Raw genomic sequence first — 11,220 nt, 5'->3', positions numbered from 1 at the left:
CCTCCCTATCCCACCCCTCTAGGTGGTCACAAAGCACCGAGCTGAAATTTTTGTCTTTTATTATCCAAAGATAAAGTAGTCTTCAGTAGTAATGTAGTTAACAATAGCAAACATTTACTACGTACCTACTTTTAAAAAAAATAAAATGAAAAAAAATTTTTTTAAATATTTACTACGTTCCTACTTTTTAAAAAAATTAAAAAAAAATTTAAATTATCTTACTGAAGTATAGTTGTGTTACAATGTTATGTTAGTTTCTGGTGTACAGCAAAGTGATTCAGTTATATAACATACATATATGTTATATGTAAGTATAACTTATATGTATTCTTTTTCATATTATTTTCCATTATGGTTTATCACAGGATATTGAATATAGTTCCCTGTGCTATACAATAGGATCTTATTGTTTATGTATTCTGTATATAATAGTTTGCATCTGCTAACCCCACAAGTCTGTTCTCTATGTTTGTGTCTGTTTCTGTTTCATACCACATGGCTATTACATGCCAAGTACTCTTATTATATTCACTACTAATCTCATTTAATAATAACTTTGAGAGGTAGGAGCATAATTCCTCCCATTTTGTTGATGAGAAAACCAAGTCTTTGAAAGGTTATGTAACTTGTCCGAAATTACATAGATAGTAAGAGGCAAAGCAGGGATTTGAAGCCAGGAATTTTGTACATTAGTATTTAGGCTTGAGCTACTACTATATTGTCTCCACACTGACAGTAGGTAATCTCACAAGCTTCTGAGATAATTTTTTTTTTCAGGTACTATCAGAATTTATTGAAGGGCTTCTTCATCTACGGTTTGTGAACTTGCATGGGAATAAATTGCATCTTTATTTTCACTAATCTCTAACTGAAATTTGGCATGTTTTCCAATTGTAATGTAAGCAGCAAATGACAGTAATATTAGCATGACCTTGACTTTGTCACCAATACAAATCATGGATTTTTCACATCACTCTGGAGTCGTCACAGACATTTCAAAATATGAGAGAATTTTTTTTTTTTAAGAGTGGACTTTTCAAGGATATCCCCCTTGCTTCCTGTTGTCAATCCCAGACCGTAGCTACTGCGCCCACCGGTACAACTTCTACTCCTTTGAGGCCCTTGTTATTCAATTAAACTGTCATTCTTCCATAAGCACTGTCCAGTCCCTCTGTTTCTCCTTGTCATGGTGAATGAATCCAAGTAACTGAGTCATTGTTTCTTGGTTCCTCCGTCCTGTCATTTCCATCACGAGCGGCAGTAAATTTTTCAGTCTCCTATTATGACTCTGACGCTGTAACAGTGATGAGACAATTTTGACTCCATGGTGGATCTGTTTCTCTGACTTTAACCTTTGCTTTTTGTTGCTTTTGTTATTATAATCATACTTAACGGCCTGCCTCAGGGAATCCTACCCACCTGAATGGCTGCAAGAAAGGAGAAATTAACACATTCCCTCCCAGAGGCTGGCCCTTCCAGGAGATATTTTGCAAGACTGATGCCTTTTTACTTTACTTCCTTCTCTGATTCTGTGAAAGAAACTGGCATCCAGACCTGGATAAGATGGTTATTTTGAGACACTAGTCCGCCATCTTCTTGGTCTGCTGGCTTTCCTAATAAAGTCATATTGCCTGCCTCCACACCTAGTCTCCGATTTATTTGCCTGTTGTGTGGCGAGCAGAGCGAGCTTGGACTTGGTAACAACACCACTTCCAATGTGTGGGTTCTTTCCCCCCACCAAGCAATTCTGTGACACCAGCTGGGTGTCCTACAGTTCAACGCAGTTCTGAGACTATCTACCTGAAGATAGCATCAGATCCCACACCTTAAGGGCTCAGTCCAACAAGACTGTTCCCTGACCGCCAACACTTCAGTTGTCAATCACAAAACCAAGTTGTCACTTGTCCTTGTAACCACAAGTGATTCAGAGATCAGAACCACTCTGACTATAAATCAGAGATTCCAGTGGGTTTGATTAATTTGTGAGAGCAGCTCACAGAACTCAAGAGAAACATTTTACTGACTAGATAACTGGTTTATTATAAAAGAATAATTCAGGAACAGCCAGATGGAAGAGGTGCACAGGGCAAGGTATGTGGGAAGAGGCGTGGAGTTTCCAGGCCCTCTCTGAGTGGGCCTGAATCTCCACCTGTTCATCAGTCTGGAAGCTCTCCAAACCCTGTCCTTCTGGGTTTTATGGAGGCTTCATTCCATAGGCAGAGTTGATTAAATCATTGGCCATTTGTGATGGAACTTAACCTCCAGCCTCTCTCCCCTCCCCAGAGTCAGAGGTGAGACTGAAGTTTCCAACCCTCTCTAATCAAGTGGTTGGCTCCCCCCTCCCCCTGCACCCCACCAACCAGGCTTTCAGAAAGTCACCTCATTAAAATAACAAAAGATACCTTCATCACTGTTATCACAGGAAATTCCAAGGGTTTTGGAAGCTCTGCACCAGGAACAGGATGAAGACTATATCCTATTTCTACTGTAAATCACAATATCACACCTTTGTACTCAGCCCAGATAACTAAGTTCTGTTCCATGGCATGTGGACTATGATGATGTGATACTAATTCCCGGTGTGGACTGTGAAACCTCCCACGCGCTCCTCCACGCTTGCTCTATCTTCCCATTTATTGCCTGGTCTCATGTAATGGAGGGCATTGGTCTTTAGGGATGGTTCACCCAGATCCTTGCTCCATCCCCATCCCCATCCTCTGAGATGGCAACTTCTGTGTTTCTTCCTCAGGAACATCCTCCCTGTCCTCCTAATTAGGTCACATTATCCGTATGTTCTCAGAGCACCAAGGGCATCTCCTTCCTCGCAGCTATAATAAGTAGCAATCCTTTAATTGTACATTTATACTTTAAGTGTCCTCAGGGCAGGGTTTACTTCTATTCTGTTCACCTCTGAATCTCAACAGTGCCTGACACAGAATAGATTCTAAATTAAAATATACTGAATAAATGAATGGATGAATGAGTGAATGAAATCCAAAATTTATTCTTATACTATTCTCCTATTTCCAGAAAAGAAGATATACACATTTCCCCCTTAGTTGAAAAAATGGAAAAGACAGAATTTTCTGAATGGCCTTTCTTGGAATCCTAGTTCTATATGAACTACCTTGGCAATGTTTACTCTTGATTTTTCCAAAAAAATTTTATTTTCCACTAAACTAGAATGTAAGTAGAAGTTCGGTCTCACAGGAATTTTAAATATAGCAGAGTTGTGTTTTTGAAACTGTAGGCAAATAAACATCCCTATGTTCCCTGATCACGCGCTATAATTTGTGCTATAATTTGTTTTGTTCGCTGCTACTTCTTTCAGTGTATCTTAGTTCCCTAGAGTCTGTAAATGGTTGAGAAAAAGAGAAGTTATTTCCTTTGGTATATGGAAAATTGTTTTCTTACTTTTCCAGTGGAATAAACATTAGATTCTACAGTGCTTTCTACCTGGAACTAGTCTGTCAAAGTGTGAAATTTCATGCTTTATGGCCCTTGCTGATGGTAATTAACATATACAAGTTCTTTCAAAATGACTTTTGTAATTGCAATTTTTTTTTGTCTGCGACTTCAGACATTCAGTTGTTTTGTTACAAATTTTTGAATTCTCTAAGAAGTATGTTTCTGCTCGTGATGTCAATTCCTTTAAAAAAAAAAAAGAGGCTCTTTCTTTAGAATTGGTCTCTTGGTTAATGTTTATCCAAGATTTTACTGAGTTATTTAAAAATACACCTACCTCTTTTAGATCACGCCTTAGGGAAATTATTATGCTTAAGAGTATAAATTGTGATATTTTAATATGCTAAATTATGATGAAATCATTGAAGGCATCATCATGTGAAGAAACCCCCAGGGAGGTTATTAGCAATTTAGCATTTACAGTTCATGAGAGAATGCTAATTTCACTTACTAGAGAAAAGTACAAAGACGGTACTCATTATAAATAAGACCCAATGATTGTAAAAGCCTGAAAATGTGAAGTTGATGATTATACAGATATACTTATAATAAATGCATCTGCTAGTGTAGAGGAAGTTGAGCATCTTGATTCAGTTAAATTTCCTTCCAGATTCTTTTTTTCTGGAAACCCGAATGGCAGTGACCTGTCTGCCTTGAATGTGTATCCCAGTTCTGTGATTTTAACCTGTGCAGGTGAGCACTAGCTATTGATTAGCGTATATGAGCAGATCATGGAGTCTTACACAGTAACTAAAAAAGCCATCACCGTGTCTCCTTCTGAGTGATTTTTATCACCCACCCTTTCCCTGTTATCAGGACCCACACCAGCACCTCATTGCTCACAGTCTCATCTTTTTTCCCCACCCACTTTTCCCTACCCACTAGCTCTTCAGGCTCCTAACTTGATTGCAAGATATTAAATACATATATATTTTAATGATCTGTTTCAAGAAAAAGTCCACCATGTCATTTACAGGTAGGGAAATTGAGGTCCAAAGAGGTAACATAAATTGTTCAGTTAGAGAATTAGTTAGTGAAAGAACCAGGCTCTTAACTCTTAGCTTGAGATTTTTTGTCTAGTATGATATCTTAATTATTTCCATGGTGCTAACAGCTGTTCCATTCTCACCAGTAATGAGAACTGAATCAGTCCTACACAGTTGAATCACAATGTTACCTATCTTGCTTTAGAATTAAAATATCTCATTCAGAATTGTAGTAAATCACGAGTTAACTTATGTTTCTTATATCGATAAAAAGGACAAAGTTCAGGACATTGGCAGACCAATACACAATAGCATTGGGAAAAGAGAACAGGAATAAGGAATATAGAGGTGGCACAAATTGAGAGGAACAGGAAGGAAATGAGAAGGTGGAAATAGATAAATTAATGACCTGTGAAACTCATAGCCTTTCTAATGGGCTGCACACTGCAGACCTGTAAGCCTTAAGACCAAAGAAAGAGCCTGGAGACAGTGACAGAGACATCAATGGTTTGTTAGATAGGGGATCATACATATCTGAGACAAAAAGGTCCTGGAGCCATACTCCACCCTGTGTGGCCAATGGTGGGCAGGATAAGGCAGGAGTCTTTGCTAAGGGAGTGGGGGGATGGGGGAGGGAGGCTACCAGGTTACCGGTTATAGAGGGAATTTGATGTCAGGTTGGCTATCAGTTACCAGGGAAACCAGCAGAGGAACATGCCCCCCTCACTACCCCTTTGATAAATTATCACGGTGGAGACATTCTGATGTAAAGATTAGAATAATCACTAGCTGGGGCAGAGGGCAAGTAAGCATTTATTGATTAGACTGTGATTAAGAGGGAAGTCAGTTAAGTGAGTAGAGTGTAGGTGAGGAAGGGACTGGTTGAGCAGGGGATGTATAGAGAGCAAGAGAACAGCCATCTTACGTGGTTTGATCATACACTTTCAGACAAGAAATCATGTGAGATACCTTGGGTTTCAAGTGAATTATTTTCTTCTAAAAGGAACTTTTTCATGAATAATAAGTACTCAGTAAATGTTAGTTATGTGTAGGTAACAGCACTAAATCAATGGCAGAATTATGTTGCTTAATCCTCCCTACAATCATCTGAGGACTAGGTGCTGTTTAATCCCCACTTACATAAGAGGAAACTCTAGGTAGAAATGTTTTAGAACCATATTTTAGGTCACATGATTAATCAATAGCAAAGTAGAGATTTAAACTTGAGTCAGCTGAATTTCTTTCAAGGTTTTTAAAAATATGGTCAAACACAGGCAAAGATTACATCGACCTCTCAGCCTCAAAGACTGAATCTCTATAAGTTTTGTTACCTGAAAACTGGGTACACCTCTTGGTGGGTGTCAAGCCAAAAGACACAACCGAGCCAAAGATCCAGAGAAGGAAGGATTTATTACCTGCAGCAAGTCAGGAGAACACTGGGGATCTTTCCCAATGCAGTGTGTCCCCAACAGGAAAATTGGGGAAGCTTTGAGCTAAGTGTACATGCATATTCATGAAGAGGCTTGAGCAGAGGACAGAATCCAAGCTCTAGTTGATTGAAGTCACGCGGGTCAGAAAAGGTCAACATCATCCTCCTTAGGTTCCAGTTTATCTGGTGGATCATTGAAACAGAACTGGGAGTCTTTACAACTGATCTTTGGTGTTGTTACTTCTCTTGCCTGATAACAGGCAATGTTTCTGCCTTCTTTTGTCCCCACAAGATCATTAATTACTGAGACCTGTTCAAGGACAACCACTGTGGCCAGGCTTAGATGACAAAATGGCTTAGGCCAAAAATGGCTTCTTTTATGTCAATAAAGCTATGCCTGGTTCTCTTTCTCTGGGGACCCCTTATTCTATCTGCTCACGGTTTTACTCTTATAGACAACCCTATTGCATAAATGAGGAGACAGGGATAGATCATGAAGCCGTACTTAGTAATTCTCCAAGCCATTATTATTCTTTCACGTGTTAACTGGTTGGTTAACAGTTAGGTAAGCTGAGCTAGGCATACACGATGCATTGGGGAATCAAAGTGGATAAGACGTAGTCTTGTTGGCAAGAGAGGGCTGAATTGAAGCTATTGTCACAGGATATACTAAGCACAGTGACAGAAAATCTTAGAGAAGCCTCTGACAGCACCACGATGAAATCCCTGCCAAGTTGGACGGGAATTAGAAGAGGGCTGTATCAGTTTGCTAGGGTTGCCAATAACAAAACACCACAGACTGGGGGGTGTAAACAACAGAAATTTGTTTTCACACAGTTTTGGAGGCTGGAAGTCCAAGATCAAGGTTTTGGCAGATTTCTCCTTTGCTTGCAGGTGGCTGTCTTCCCCCTGTGTCCTTACACAGCCTTTTCTCTGTGTGCATGCCGGCCTGGCGTCTCTCCTGTGTCCTAATCTCTTTTTATAAGGACAGCAGTTAGATTGGATTAAAGCCCACTCTAATGATCTCATTTTAACATAATTACCCCTTTAAAGACCCTATCGCCAAACACAGTCATGCTCTGAGGTACCAGGGCTTAGGGCTTCATCGTATGAATTTTGGGGGACACAATCCTGTCCATAACAAAGGCAGAAATGCTGAGGGGCTGACATGCCTCTTGGAGTTACGTACGGGGCGAAGCAGGCCTCCCAACCCACCCTATTGCTCAGAACGATGCAACCATTTCAACCTCATGGATAAAATCACTTGGAGGCCTTGTTGAAACAGATTGCTGATTAGAGTTTCTGGTAAGTCCAGGGTGGAGTCTGAGAAACTGCGTTTCAAAGACATTCCCTGGTGATGCTGCTGGCTGCTGGTCTGGAGACCACTCTTCCGGGGTCACCGCTCAGGGTACAACCCCCAGCCCAGCGCCAATACCCCGGATGACCCCTAGAGGGCTCTGAGCAAGACTGCACTGCCCTGTCACCCAGTGGCCTGGAGACAGGCTGTGGGCTTTTTCTCTTTTTCTGGCTGGTGGTAGAAGCTCTTTTTTTCTGACTGCCATGTTTAAGAAGCTCAATTCGCTCTGAAGATAAAGATTGTCACTGTTCCCTGTTCCTTTCTCTCTATTTTTCTGAGCTGTTTGCTTCAGATAGGCTCTTCATCTGTCTGTGCGATGGGGCCATTTATCCCCCGCACAGCGTGGTGATTTCCAGCCATGCAGAAGACAATGGCTCTGGGATTCATCATTGTTAGCCATGGTTTTAGATTTCCTTAACACGTTTAGTTGTCTGTTTCCTGAACATTGTGTGTGAGTGTGTGTGTGTGTACATGGGGAAAAGAGAGGGAAGAAGGTGTGTCTTATTTAGTGAGTTTTTCATCACATTACTCCAGCATATTTTTTCCCTTAGGACAACTCTGGTTGAGGGCTGGTGCTTTTCGAAGCTGTCTTGAAGCTGGGTATTACGATTTAATGTCAACTACTACCAATTATCATCAAACAAAACTAAGAAATTATGTTTATAACATTCGGTTCTGCAGACCCTAAATTGGCTACAAAGGCGTACGTTATCATTATGGACATTAGTGTTAAGTGGATGCATTAATATTTTACTTCTGTATTATCAGGGTTGAATGGTAGTAAACACTAACAGGCAGAGTACAAAGAACTTAAAGAAGGGATTTTTCTTTATTACTCTTTTGCCTGTTTGTCCACTTATGTGATATGCACACGGTCCAAACCAGTCATTGCAGCCAGCTCTATAATCCATTTGGACCACTCCATGATTAATCTGGCCCAGACAATCGGTAGCAGGGAGGAAGACAAAGGAAATAAAAGACCAGCTGTTACAGTCCAGTCCAACTGCCCACTAGATAGACATAGCTTCTGCCTGCTTTACGAACTTTGTTCTAGAAAGTTACATGACTCAACTAACATTGTGCGTGTGTGTGTGTGTGTGTGTGTACATAAGTTCATGGTCATGAGGAATGCAAACTTAAAGAGATTGTACAAGTGTACAGTGTAGGCGCGATAGCAAAAGAAAATGATGTAAAGGGAGTCATTTCTTTTGCTCATTAACCATTACTTGGTCTGGATTGTTAAGAAGCTGCTCTTCCAAAAATATAAATCCTTCTTTTTTTTTTTTGCGGTACGTGGGCCTCTCACGGTTGTGGCCTCTCCCGCTGCGGAGCACAGGCTCCGGACGTGCAGGCTCAGTGGCCATGGCTCACGGGCCCAGTCGCTCCGCAGCATGTGGGATCTACCCGGACCGGGGCACGAACCCGCGTCCCCTGCATCGGCAGGCGGACTCTCAACCACTGCGCCACCAGGGAAGCCCTATAAGTCCTTCTTGAGATAGTTATGCCCAATCTTCTGTTCACTCAACAAATATTTACAAAGTGCCTTCTCCGTGCTTGGCATTTATATTAGCAGCTGTGAACAGAGCAGTAAATAGCACAGAGTTCCTCTTCTTATGGAGCTTATAATATGCTGAAAGAGATAAGCAATAAAGAAGTAAATAAACAATTGAACAATGGTAGAAGTGCTACAAAATAAACAGGCTGATGTGATAGAGGATGGGGGAAGGGTGCAACATCCTTAGAGGGGGTGGTCAGGGAAGGTTCAATGAGAAGATGACATTTTGCTGAGACAAGATGGAGAGAGCAATGTGTGTAGAGAGGATCGCGTGTGGGAAAGCCTTAAATCACCAACATTCTAATCAGAGGGTCTCCTAGGGGCTACGTGTTTGAAAGGATATATTTTCACTGATGGGTAAAGGTCAAAACTAATTTTGGATCTAAGATAGTGTCAGGGGAAAGCAGAGCTTGGTGGGCAGTCTGTGGTCATTGTGAAAGCTATGGCCAGGGGGAAGAATAAAGGAAGTGTGACAAAGGCATATTTTCTATTTTGCAATTATGTCTAAAAACCTGTGATTCCACCAGCAGCCTGTGTGCTATAGGAAGTTTGCCCTAGGACAGCATCCTCTGAGAAAGGGCAGAATTCCTTAACTCTTGGTCTCTTAACATTTTGCTGGTTCCATGTTGTGGCCTAAACATGGAGAGAGGTGCACTGTGCTGTTTTTCCTTGTGGTCTCACCTGCTTGCCTGGGCTGTGGGCATGATGGGCTAGTCCACCTGTATAAATAATCCAGGCCTATTTGGAACTGCCCATTGATCTGAACTGCACCTCCTTTGGCCATTCAGCAAAGACAGAAGGCCAGTCTTGTATTCTATATTAGGCCGTGGCTCTATCCTGCAAAACTACTCAGTTGAAGAGTGAAAAATCTATTCAATCAACCCATTGTTTAGTATTCAAAACATTTAGACAGTTCGACTGGGCTTTTAACTGAATTGGCCATAATTTGAATGGATGTAAACAACTGTTCAAATTAACCAAAATGAAATGGGGGATCAAGACAATTAATCTAGTCTAATCATTCACTCAAACACTGAATGAAGAACAATCATGTGTCATTGAACCCATCTTATTCCACCTGGTGGAGGAGGGGTTTCAGAGTCAGGACTGCTATTACACAGTCGAGTCTACTTGACAATGGGAAACACAGGCCAGACTCAATCACTTTCCCTTTTCGTTCCTCGAATGTGCAATTTACTGAGGCATCGCCATGAGCTTGCAGCAAAGATCCAGTTAGAGCTTTGGGTACTGATTTCTCAATGTTTTTCAAAGGGTAATAGAGTATCTACCATTTATTGAGATGAATGGAATGTTATGAGATGGTTAGGGATGAAGCTGTCTAGACAAAGGAAACAATATATTTTGGGGTTGTGAGGTTGGAGAAAACTTCAGTATGTTCAGAAATGGTTATTCATCCGTATGTTAGAACATAGGACCAGTGGGAGAGAATGATGAGGGAATAAAGGTAGTTGGGGCACGTTTATGAAGGATTTGTAAGCACCATGCTGAGAAGAATGAGTTTATTTTTCAGGCTAGTGGTTCTCAAACTTTTGTGTGATTAAGGACGGCAGGGTAGGGGGGAGAGAGGCAGCGTTTACAGTGCAAAGTCCTGGCTTATCTACTGAGACGACAATTCATTAGGTCATGAGTGAGGCCTGACTGAGAATATGCCTTTCTAATGTTTCAGGTAATTTAGATGCAGGAGGTCCAAGAAGAATCACCATCTGAGAAGCATTTCTGTAGGTAATAGGAAGCTCTGGGAAGGTTTAAAGCTAGGGCGTGTCTTATAGGATTGCACTACCTTGGTCTAGCTGAATTCTTCCAAGAATTTGCTGCATTCTCCGCTTTACTGATGCTAGGGTATATGACCTGGTCTTGTATATTTTCTCATCGGTCACTAGTACCCACAGGAGACTGATATGAATGATAACAGGAAGTCAAAGAGTCTCTGGTACTGCCATGTGATGTGGCCGCCATGAAAATCTTTCATACTGAATTGAAATGTATAGTCATGATTCAATTTAAAAACTTCCCCAAACACAATTCAGTTTGATCTACATTTGCATGGTGCAATTGTGCCTAGCACTCTGGTGATTCATTGGCTAATCCAAATGTTTTGGTCAATCTAATTTCCTACAACTAAAGCCATTCAGAGTTCTCTGGGAGGACCCTTCACTGTTCCTTAATGCTATAACTTAGCTGGTCTCTAACGCCAGTCTTCTGCTTCTGAAATCTATTGTATTTTTCATATTATTGCCAGAGTTGATTTTCTAAAACTCTGGTAAAGATCATTCAACTTCTTTAAAAAACCCCCACAAAAACAAAGCAAACAAACAAAAAACACCTTTATTCCTAGGAAGGGAGCTAATTTTCATTGACTCCTTCCCTTGTACCTAGGGGTAAGTGTAACAAATTACATTAAATTACA

The sequence above is a fragment of the Hyperoodon ampullatus genome, assembly GCF_949752795.1.
Source record: "Hyperoodon ampullatus genome assembly, chromosome: 20".
NCBI classification, from domain to species: domain Eukaryota; kingdom Metazoa; phylum Chordata; class Mammalia; order Artiodactyla; family Ziphiidae; genus Hyperoodon; species Hyperoodon ampullatus.
Note: the sequence above shows the minus strand (reverse complement) of the source record.